We start from the raw sequence: 12,387 nt of genomic DNA on the forward strand, positions 1-12,387 counted from the left end.
TCCTCCAGAACCCAGTGATGTGGGCTGGAGACTTCCCTACTTAGTTTACATCAGCTGTCTTTGAAATGTTTCTCACCAGCCCAAGAAAAGCAGGAAATCAGTTTAGCAGAGGGAAATAAACAGATGGACACAGTCATTTATTTTGAGGGGAACTCTGTGTTGTTTGAATTAAAGTAATGAGCACTTTATGATGCAGTGAAGCTGTTTTTGCATTTCATTTGAGTAATTCAAGATGTAAACAGAGCCCCATGGCAGATGAGCAGTACCAGTATCAGCTTCTGGATATTCTAATAAAAGATTAGGGAAGGGAACATCCTCCCTCTTACAGAAGTTAATAATAATAATAATAGTAATAAAGATGGTGATGCTCTCAATGATAGCATCTTCTTATCAACCATTATTATGTACAGGCCCCATGTAAGATACTTCTGTATATGGTATCTTTAATCCTCATCATACCTCTGCATGTTCCTACTTATAGATGACAAAACTGAGTCCCAGAAACTGGGAAATTTGTTATGGTTTCAGAGCTGGTAAGCAGAGGAGCTGGGATCTGAACAAACTTCCCTATTATTCTAAAACTCTTAACTCTTTCTGCTGCACCACAGACTGAGGAGGTTCTTCTGTCACCCATTCCCCCACTTTAGCATGTTTGCTTTGTTTTTTTTGTTGTTGTTGTTTGTTTGTTTTTTAACATCTTTATTAGGGTATAATTGCTTTACAATGGTGTGTTAGTTTCTGCTTTCTAACAAAGTGAATCAGTTATACATATACATATGTTCCCATATCTCTTCCCGCTTGCGTCTCCCTCCCTCCCACCCTCCCTATCCACACCTCCAGGTGGTCACAAAGCACCGAGCCAATATCCCTGTGCCAGGCGACTGCTTCCCACTAGCTATCTACCTTACGTTTCTTAGTGTATATATGTCCATGCCTCTCTCTCGCCCTGTCACAGTTCACCCTTCCCCCTCCCCATATCCTCAAGTCCGTTCTCCAGTAGGTCTGTGTCTTTATTCCTGTCTTATCCTACGTTCTTCATGACATTTTTTTTACTTAAATTCCATATATATGTGTTAGCATACGGTATTTGTCTCTCTCTTTCTGACTTACTTCACTCTGTATGACAGACTCTAGGTCTATCCACCTCATTACAAATAGCTCAATTTCATTTCTTTTTATGGCTGAGTAATATTCCATTGTATATATGTGCCACATCTTCTTTATCCATTCATCCGATGATGGGCACTTAGGATGTTTCCATCTCCGGGCTATTATAAACGGAGCTGCAATGAACACTTTGGTACCTGACTCTTTTTGAATTTTGTTTTTCTCAGGGTATATGCCCAGTAGTGGGATTGCTGGGTCATATGGTAGTTCTATTTGTAGTTTTTTAAGGAACCTCCATACTGTTCTCCATAGTGGCTGTACCAATTCACATTCCCACCAGCAGTACAAGAGTGTTCCCTTTTCTCCACACCCTCTCCAGCATTTATTGTTTCTAGATTTTTTGATGATGGCCATTCTGACTGGTGTGAGATGATATCTCATTGTAGTTTTGATTTGCATTTCTCTAATGATTAATGATGTTGAGCATTCTTTCATCTGTTTGTTGGCAGTCTGTATATCTTCTTTGGAGAAATGTCTATTTAGGTCTTCTGCCCATTTTTGGATTGGGTTGTTTGTTTTTTTGTTATTGAGCTGCATGAGCTGCTTTTAAATTTTGGAGATTAATCCTTTGTCAGTTGCTTCATTTGCAAATATTTTCTCCCATCTGAGGGTTGTCTTTTGGTCTTCTTTATGGTTTCCTTTGCTGTGCAAAAGCTTTGAAGTTTCATTAGGTCCCATTTGTTTATTTTTGTTTTTATTTCCATTTCTTTAGGAGGTGGGTCAAAAAGGATCTTGCTGTGATTTATGTCATAGAGTGCTCTGCTTATGTTTTCCTCTAAGAATTTGATAGTTTCTGGCCTTACATTTAGATCTTTAATTCATTTTGAGCTTATTTTTGTGTATGGTGTTAGGGAGTGATCTAATCTCATGGTTTTACATGTACCTGTCCAGTTTTCCCAGCACCACTTATTGAAGACGCTATCCTTTCTCCACTGTACATTCCTGCCACCTTTATCAAAGATAAGGTGTCCATATGTGCATGGGTTTATCTCTGGGCTTTCTATCCTCTTCCATTGATCTATATTTCTGTTTTTGTGCCAGTACCATACTGTCTTGATTACTGTAGCTTTGTAGTATAGTCTGAAGTCAGGGAACCTGATTCCTCCAGCTCCGTTTTTCATTCTCAAGATTGCTTTGGCTATTCGGAGTCTTTTGTGTTTCCATACAAATTGTGAAATTTTTTGTTCTAGTTCTGTGAAAAATGCCAATGGTAGTTTGATAGGGATTGCATTGAATCTGTAGATTGCTTTGGGTAATAGAGTCATTTTCACAATGTTGATTCTTCCAATCCAAGAACATGGTATATCTCTCCATCTATTTGTATCATCTTTGATTTCTTTCACCAATGTCTTATAATTTTCTGCATACAGGTCTTTTGTCTTCTTAGGTAGGTTTATTCCTAGATATTTTATTCTTTTTGTTGCAATGGTAAATGGGAGTGTTTTCTTGATTTCTCTTTCAGATTTTTCATCATTAGTATATAGGAATGCCAGAGATTTCTGTGCATTAATTTTGTATCCTTCTACTTTACCAAATTCATTGATTAGCTCTAGTAGTTTTCTGGTAGCATCTTTAGGATTCTCTATGTATAGTATCATGTCATCTGCAAACAGTGACAGCTTTACTTCTTCTTCTCCAATTTGGATTCATTTTATTTCCTTTTCTTCTCTGATTGCTGTGGCTAAAACTTCCAAAACTATTTTGAATAATAGTGGTGAGAGTGGGCAACCTTGTCTTGTTCCTGATCGTAGTGGAAATGCTTTCAGTTTTTCACCATTGAGGGTGATGTTGGCTGTGAGTTTGTCATATATGGCCTTTATTATGTTGAGGAAAGTTCCCTCTATGCCTACTTTCTGCAGGGTTTTTATCATAAACAGGTGTTGAATTTTGTCAAAAGCTTTCTCTGCATCTATTGAGATGATCATATGGTTTTTCTCCTTCAATTTTTAATATGGTTTATCACATTGATAGATTTGCTTATATTGAAGAATCCTTGCATTCCTGGAATAAACCCCACTTGATCATGGTGTATGACCTTTTCAATGTGCTGTTGGATTCTGTTTCCTAGTATTTTGTTGAGGATTTTTGCATCTATGTTCATCAGTGATATTGGCCTGTAGTTTTCTTTCTTTGTGACATCCTTGTCTGGTTTTGGTATCAAGGTGATGGTGGCCTTGTAGAAGGAATTTGTGAGTATTCCTCCCTCTGCTATATTTTAGAAGAGTTTGAGAAGGATAGGTTTAGCTCTTCTCTAAATGTTTGATAGAATTCGCCTGTGAAGCCATCTGGTCCTGGGCTTTTGTTTGTTGGAAATTTTAAATCACAGTTTCAATTTCAGTGCTTGTGATTGGTCTGTTCATATTTTCTGTTTCTTCCTGATTCAGTCTTGGCACGTTGTGCATTTCCAAGAATTTGTCCATTTCTTCCAGGTTGTCCATTTTATTGGCATAGAGTTGCTTGTAGTAATCTCTCATGATCTTTTTTTATTTCTGCAGTGTCAGTTGTTACTTCTCCTTTTTCATTTATAATTCTATTTGTTTGAGTCTTCTCCCTTTTTTTCTTCATGAGTCTGGCTAATGGTTTATCTATTTTGTTTACTTTCTCAAAGAACCAGCTTTTAGTTTTATTGATCTTTGCTATTGTTTTCTTCATTTCTTTTTCATTTATTTCTGATCTGATTTTTATGATTTCTTTCCTTCTGCTAACTTTGGGGGGTTTTTTGTTCTTCTTTCTCTAATTGCTTGAGGTGCAAGGTTAGGTTATTTATTCGAGATGTTTCCTGCTTCTTAAAGTGGGCTTGTGTTGCTATAAACTTCCCTCTTAGAACTTCTTTTGCTGCATCCCATAGGTTTTGGGTCGTTGTGTCTCCATTGTCGTATGTTTCTAGGTATTTTTTTATTTCCTCTTTGATCTCTTCAGTGATCACCTCGTTATTAAGTAGTGTATTGTTTAGCCTCCATGTGTTTGTATTTTTCACAAATCTTTTCCTGTAATTGATATCTAGTCTCATGGCGTTGTGGTCAGAAAAGATACTTGATACAATTTCAATTTTCTTAAATTTACCAAGGCTTGATTTGTGACCCAAGATATGATCTATCCTGGAGGATGTTCCATGAGCACTTGAGAAAAATGTGTATTCTGTTGTTTTTGGATGGAGTGTCCTATAAATATCAATTAAGTCCATCTTGTTTAATGTATCATTTAAAGCTTGTGTTTCCTTATTTATTTTCATTTTGGATGATCTGCCCATTGGCGAAAGTGGGGTGTTAAAGTCCCCTACTATGAATGTGCTAGTGTCGATTTCCCCTTTTATGGCTGTTACTTTTTGCCTTATGTATTGAGGTGCTCCTATGTTGGATGCATAAATATTTACAATTGTTATATCTTCTTCTTGGATCAATCCCTTGATCATTATGTAGTGTCCTTCTTTGTCTCTTCTAATAGTCTTTATTTTAAAGTCTATTTTGTCTGATATGAGAATTGCTACTCCAGCTTTCTTTTGGTTTCCATTTGCATGGAATATCTTTTTCCATTCCCTTACTTTCAGTCTGTATGTGTCTCTAGGTCTGAAGTGGGTCTCTTGCAGACCCAGCATATATATGGGTCTTGTTTTTGTATCCATTCAGCCAATCTGTGTCTTTTGGTGGGAGCATTTAGTCCATTTACATTTAAGGTAATTATCTATATGTATGTTCCTATTCCCATTTTCTAAATTGTTTTGGGTACGTTATTATAGGTCTTTTCCTTGTCTTGTGTTTCTTGTCTAGAGAAGTTCCTTTAGCATTTGTTGTAAAGCTGGTTTTGTGGTGCTGAACTCTCTCAGCTTTTGCTTGTCTGTAAAGGTTTTAATTTCTCCATCAAATCTGAATGAGATCCTTGCTGCATAGAGTAATCTTGGTTCCAGGTTTTTCTCCTTCATCACTTTCAGTATGTCCTGCCACTCCCTTCTGGCTTGAACAGTTTCTGCTGAGAGATCAGCTGTTAACCTTATGGGGATTCCCTTGTGTGTTATTTGTTGTTTTTCCCTTGCTGCTTTTAATATGCTTTCTTTGTATTTAATTTTTGACAGTTTGATTAATATGTGTCTTGTCTTGTTTCTCCTTGGATTTATCCTGTATGGGACTCTCTGTGCTTCCTGGACTTGATTAACTATTTCCTTTCCCATATTAGGGAAGTTTTCAGCTATAATCTCTTCAAATATTTTCTCAGTCCCTTTCTTTGTCTCTTCTTCGTCTGGAACCCCTATAATTCGAATGTTGGTGCATTTAATGTTGTCCCAGATGTCTCTGAGACTGTCCTCAGTTCTTTTCATTCTTTTTTCTTTATTCTGCTCTGCAGTAGTTATTTCCACTATTTTATCTTCCAGGTCACTTATCCGTTCTTCTGCCTCAGTTATTCTGCTATTGATCCCATCTAGAGTATTTTTAATTTCATTTATTGTGTTGTTCATCATCGCTTGATTCATCTTTATTTCTTCTTAGTCCTTGTTAAATGTTTCTTGCATTTTCTCCATTCTATTTACAAGATTTTGGATCATCTTTACTATCATTATTCTGAATTCTTTTTTAGGTAGGCTGCTTATTTCCTCTCCATTTGTTAGGTCTGGTGCATTTTTATCTTGCTCCTTCATCTGCTGTGTGTTTTTCTGTCTTCTCATTTTGCTTATCTTACTGTGTCTGGGGTCTCCTTTTTGCAGGCTGCAGGTTTGTAGTTCCCGTTGTTTTTGATGTCTGTCTCCAGTGGCTAAGGTTGGTTCAGTGGGTTGTGTAGGCTACCTGGTGGAGGGGACTAGTGCCTGTGTTCTGGTGGATGAGGCTGGATCTTGTCTCTCTAGTCGGCATGTCCACGTTTGATGGTGTGTTTTGGGGTGTCTGTGGACTTATTATGATTTTAGGCAGCCTCTCTGCTAATGGGTAGGGTTGTGTTCCTGTTTTGCTAGTTGCTTGGCATAGGTTGTCCAGCACTGTAGCTTGCTGGTCGTTGAGTGAAGCTGGGTGCTGGTGTTAAGATGGAGGTCTCTGGGAGATTTTCACCATTTGATATTATGTGTAGCTGGGAGCTCTCTTGCTGACCAGTGTCCTGAAGTTGGCTCTCCCACCTCAGAGGCAGAGCCCTGACTCCTGGCTGGAGCACCGAGAGCCTTTCATCCACACGGCTCAGAATAAAAGGGAGAAGAAGTAGAGAGAATTAGTAGAAGTAGGAAGAAAGAAAGAAAGAAAGGGGGGAAGGAAGGAAGGAAGAAAGAAAGAAAGAAAGAAGAAAGGAAGGGAAGAAGGCAAGAAGGAAAGAAAGGAGGGAGGGAGAAAGGAAGGAAGGAAGGAAGGAGGGAAGGTAGGAAAAAAGACAGAAAGAAAGAAAATACAGTAAAATAAAATTAAGTATAATAAAGTTATTGAATTAAAAAATAATTATTTAGGGAAAAATAAAGGAACGGATAGAACCTTAGGACAAATGGTGGAAGCAAAGCTATACAGACAAAATCTTACACAGAAGCATACACATACACCCTCACAAAAAGAGGTAAAGGGGAAAAAATCATAAATCTTCTCTCAAAGTCCACCTCCTCAATTTGGGATGATTCGTTGTCTAAAGGAGGGAAGGAAGGAAGGAAGGAAGGAAGGAAGGAAGGAAGGAAGGAAGGAAGGAAGGAAAGAAAAAGAAAGAAAGAAAGAAAGAAAGAAAGAAAGAAAGAAAGAAAAGTATAATAAAGTTATTAAAATTAATTATTAAGAAAAAAAATTTTTTTTTTAATTGATGGATAGAACCCTAGGACAAATGGTGGAAGCAAAGCTATACAGACAAAATCTCACAGAGAAGCATACACATACACACTCACAAAAAGGGGAAAAAATCGTAAATCTTGCTCTCAAAGTCCACCTCCTCAATTTGGGATGATTCGTTGTCTATTCATGTATTCCACAGATGCAGGGTACATCAACTTGATTTTGGAGCTTTAATCCGCTGCCTCTGAGGCTGCTGGGAGAGATTTCCCTTTCTCTTCTTTATTCTCACAGCTCACAGGGGCTCAGCTTTGGATTTGGCCCTGCCTCTGCGTGTAGGTCGCTGGAGGGCGTCTGTTTTTTGCTCAGACAGGACAGGGTTAAAGGAGCCGCTGATTCGGGGGCTTGGCGCACTTAGGCCGGGGTGAGGGAGGGGTACGGTTGTGGGGGCGAGCCTGCGGCGGCAGAGGCCGGCGTGACGTTGCACCAGCCTGAGGCCCGCCGTGCGTTCTCCCGGGGAAGTTGTCCCTGGATCCCAGGAACCTGGCCTTGGCGGGCTGCACAGGCTCCCCGGAAGCGGGCTGTGGATAGTGATCTGTGCTCCACAGGCCCCTTGGTGGCGGCAGCTGCAGCCTTAGCGTCTCCCGCCCGTCTCTGGGGTCCGCGCTTTTAGCCGCGGCTCGCGCCCGTCTCTGGAGTTCCCGCTGCTTAAAGCCGCGCTCTTAATTCCCTCTCCTCGCACACCAGGAAACAAAGAGGGAAGAAAAAGTCTCTTGCCTCTTCGGCAGCTCCAGACCTTTTCCCGGACTCCCTCCCCGCTAGTCCTGGTGCACTAACCCCTTCAGGTTGTGTTCACGCAGCCAACCCCAGTCCTCTCCCTGCACTCCGATCAAAGCCCGAGCCTCAGCTCGCAGCCCCGCCCGCCCCGGTGGGTGAGCAGACAAGCCTCTCGGACTGGTGAGTGCTGGTCGGCACCGATCCTCTGTGCGGGAATCTCTCCGCTTTGCCCTCCGCACTCCTGTTGCTGTGCTCTCCTCCGCGACTTCGAAGCTCCTCCCTCCTCCTCCTGCAGTCTCCGCCCGCGAAGGGGCTTCCTAGTGTGTGGAAACATTTCCTCCTTCACAGCTCCCTTCCACTGGTGCAGGTGCCGTCCCTATTCTTTTGTCTCTGTTTTTTCCTTTTTTTCTTTTGCCCTACCCAGGTACGTGGGGAGTTTCTTGCCTTTTGGGAGGTCTGAGGTCTTCTGCCAGCGTTCAGTAGGTGTTCTGTAGGAGTTGTTCCACGAGTAGATGTATTTCTGGTGTATCTGTGGGGAGGAAGGTGATCTCCGCGTCTTACTCTTCCACCATCTTCCCAGCACCCCCATGCTTTGTTTTTATTTGAACTTAATTGGAAAGCATCTTTCTCTTTCAACCAGAATAATACTCCTTATGTATATGTATGTACATGGTACATATGTAAAACACAACCAGCACAAGATACCTAATGCCCAGAACTTTCACACTTTAACTCTCCTTATCTGTAACTAAAGCCTTACTTCCCCAGTAATGCATGCTGATCTCAGTCTCCCAAGACTGAAGTAGATGTCCCTCTTTGTGCACTGATGCTTCTGAGCTTATTATGTCATAATCCACACTCTCTTTTAATTATCTACCTACTTTTTTTCCCTAAAGACAGTGAGCTCCTCTACGGGAGGGATTGTTCCTTAGTCTTTTTTTTTTTATTTCATTCATTTATTTAAATTTGTATGCTCACCCCCTCAGACAGCGTGTGGATAAGAATAGACATCTTATAAAATAAATATCTGAATGCACAGACAAATGAGTGAATAAGTGAACGGACTGTAGGTGTACATCCCTATAGGGGGCATCTCCCCTGATATTCTGCTTCAGTTTGGGTTCTTGGCAACACCTCAGAAGTATTCCATTATTGATTTTATTTCTACTTTTTTGCGTGACTGAGGCTGGAATGCCATATAGAGATAGTACCAAAGAAGAATCTACACTAGTTCTTACCAAATATTTATTTTCTTTCACCCCTTGACTGACTTCTCTGAAACTTCTTTTGTCAATATGACCCTACCAGTGTCAACATAAATGTTCCCATTTGTATTTATCACGATGCTCACTGGTGACCTGACACCACTCTTCTAAACATAATTGCAAACCACTTTTAGCGATAGCATTGAAATGATTAATACAAAATGAAAATTATATCCTAGAGAAGGCAAATAGGTATCAGAGAACCTAGGTTGAGAAAAAAAATGGGCAATTAAGGATAAAATTGGATCTAGCATATATACTTGGACTAGCTTACTACAGGAATAATACATGAAGAGCCTTGTGATGACCTAGTGAATGATTAATAAATCAGAGCCCAACTCTTCTTTTCAAATTTTGTCTCAGTGAGGTTTTCGATAAAATGTGTCTGGCAAAGAAATTCACAAATAGCAGGTGTCTGAAGGGCATGTAGTCTATATTTTGTTTGAAAGTTGATTCAAATACTCTAGGATACAGGGTTAAAAAGTTGATGTTTTATAATGATAACTAAGGAGTCTGGTCTTTAAAACACAGTTCAAAGGAAAACACCACATATGACACTTTTTGCACACTCTAAATAGTTTACAGGCACACGGCTGGTAGACTGAAGGTGGTCTTGCAGATTCTGGACAGCCCAGGAAGGTATGTTTGGCTATGCAGAGGACAAGTGGGCTGGTGCACCAAGGGTGCCACTCTAGGAGAGAGACCTGTTGGCCTGCCACCTCACATTTCTACAGAGAGGTTGCAAAAGGGTAGAGATCATTCAACTGTGTAGAAAGACTCTGAGCTTGGCAGTTAAGGTGTCAATCCAGCAGACATGAACAAATACAAATTAGTCCCAGGACTTCTCTGGTGGCGCAGTGGTTAAGAATCCGCCTGCCAATGCAGGTGACACGGGTCCGAGCCCTGGTCTGGGAAGATCCCACATGCCATGGTGCAACTAAGCCCCTGCACCACAACTACTGAGCCCGTGTTCTAGAGCCCATGAGCCACAACTATTGAAGCCCACGCACCTGGAGCCCGTGCTCTGCAAGAAGAGAAGCCACCACAACGAGAAGCCCACGTACCACAGCGAAGAGCAGCCCCCGCTCACCGCAACTAGAGAAAGCCGGCGCGCAGCAACAAAGACCCAATGCAGCCAAAAATAAAATATAAATAAATAAATTTTAAAAAAAAATTAGTCCCAAATACAGCTAGTTTATTGCTCCTCACCCCTATATCTCATTGCTTGTTAAAAAGAAAAAGATGTTTAGGGTTGATATGGAATTAAATGTTCAAAACAAGGATTTTCCTTTTAAATTTTCCTTTAAACTGCCTTTAAGGAGGCACTTCCCAGTTTTGTGAAATGTCCTTCTCTGATCAAAATCTTTCATCCCACCCACAAAGAGCCAGCCCATCCATTCCATGGAGTAGTATCCATAGTCATCTTCAATCAGGGCAAGTGAAAGCCCCCAGCCAAAGGGTAGGTATGAAAACAATGCCAAAACAGTAATCATGACCTGAATCTCTCACTCATAGGTAACATTTGTAGTCCCACAGCACAAAAGAGGAATTCACTTACTGTGGCCTTTCTAGAATTTCTGGATATCTATTTCTAGGGAAAATAGTCACTAAGGATTCCATCCTCACTAACATTTGTTATTTCTTATCTTTTTGATGATAGCCATTCTGACAGGTGTGAGGTGATATCTCATTGTGGTTTTGATTTTAAAACAAACCATTTTCGAGTGCAGGAGCCCAGCAGTAATGAACTGCTCTGGATGCTCCACATACTACAAGCAGCCTCATAATTCCCAGGTTTCCCTTGCACGGAAGACTTGCTGTTCCAGAGCTTCAGTTCTAAAGTTCTAAAACCACCATGTAACTGGCCAACCCTACTTGTCAAGTGTCCTGTCCTGGACTCTGAGGGGAATGCTTCTCAAACCCTGTATATCACAGTTGGCCATTTTACCGGGATAATTGGTCCACATTTATGCACCTCAAAGTGCACAAGTCAAAGCTACTAATAACACAAGCTACAGTGCAGGGTCAAAGGAGTTTACAGATACAGTGCTGTGGGTACACGAGGGCCCCCAGACTCTTAACATCCTATGAATAAATGTCCTTATACCAGACATGGTACCAGGATTCTAATCCAGAGAAGGGCCCTCGATACTCTGAATACATATACATTTATAGAAAAAAAAGTGGGAGCAGGGACCAGATAAATAAGTCCAAAGCCTCTGAGGATTCTAGTATTCCCTTCACAATCATCCATATTGAAGCTAATACAAAATATGTTCAGCAGAAATTTAAAGCCAGTCCCTTTATCTCTACTTCCAACCAACAATCAAGGCACAGACGAACAAAAGAAATGAGTACTACTGACACTTTTAGCATTCAATTACCTAAAATTATTATGCTATGTAACTATTATGCTAATTATTAACCAGAGACTCTTAAGATGAAACCAGGCATTTAAAAAAAATCTATGTAAAACTTAGTAAGGACATTATAAACATGAACACTTAGAAGGTTAATTTTTCTGAGGTACTAAATAAAGATCAAGAGAAAAAATGTTCTATATACAGGAGAGATGATGCAAAAATTATCCATCTGGCTTTAGCTGAAATGTCTATGACCATTTGACCTATATTTCTAACATGTAGGGAGAAAATAAAGTAGCCTAATGGTTTGGACAGAACGGAAATCATTTTGCAAAAATTCATTTGTACACAAATAATTTTAAAATCTGAAAGAAAATCAGGTCAAATGATGTATATTAACTTTTCATCTTGCCACTTACAGGGAAAAGGTATTTAGCTACTATGGGAATGCAGTGAAGAGCAGTGGTTTAGAACATGAAATTTAGAATCAAAAGACCTAAGTTCAAATCTTGACTCTAACATGGCATGTGGATATTTGACTAGTTTTTTTTTTTACATCTTTATTGGAGTATAATTGCTTTACAATGGTGTGTTAGTTTCTGCCTTATAACAAAGTGAATCAGTTATACATAAAGTTCTCTGAGCCTATTTACTCATCTCTAAAATGAGGATAGGGAAATCCCTGGTGGTCCAGTGGTTAGGACTCCATGCTTCCACTGCATGGGACACAGGTTCAATCCCTGGTTGGGGAACTAAGATCCCACAAGCCATAGGGTGCGGCCAAAAAAAATAAATAGGTAAAATAAGGGTAACCATAAATCAATTTGAGTACAGATTAAATGAAATAATTCCTGAAAACTTCTTAGCATAGAGAAGCATGAAATATTAATATATGTCTTAATTTCTTTTTCGAGAATCCACAGAATAAGGAAAAATGAACGGAGATTAGTACTATATTGCTTCTGTAACTTCAAGTGGACACGAACACCAGAGTTGGACAAAACTAATTTACTTGGGCATAATACAGCATGGCCCATCATTTCCCTGATCAGGTTCCAAGCCTAGTCATCTTAAGTTAAAAGAGGCTTAACAGGG

Source organism: Tursiops truncatus, chromosome 17 (genome assembly GCF_011762595.2).
Source record: "Tursiops truncatus isolate mTurTru1 chromosome 17, mTurTru1.mat.Y, whole genome shotgun sequence".
Taxonomy (NCBI): domain Eukaryota; kingdom Metazoa; phylum Chordata; class Mammalia; order Artiodactyla; family Delphinidae; genus Tursiops; species Tursiops truncatus.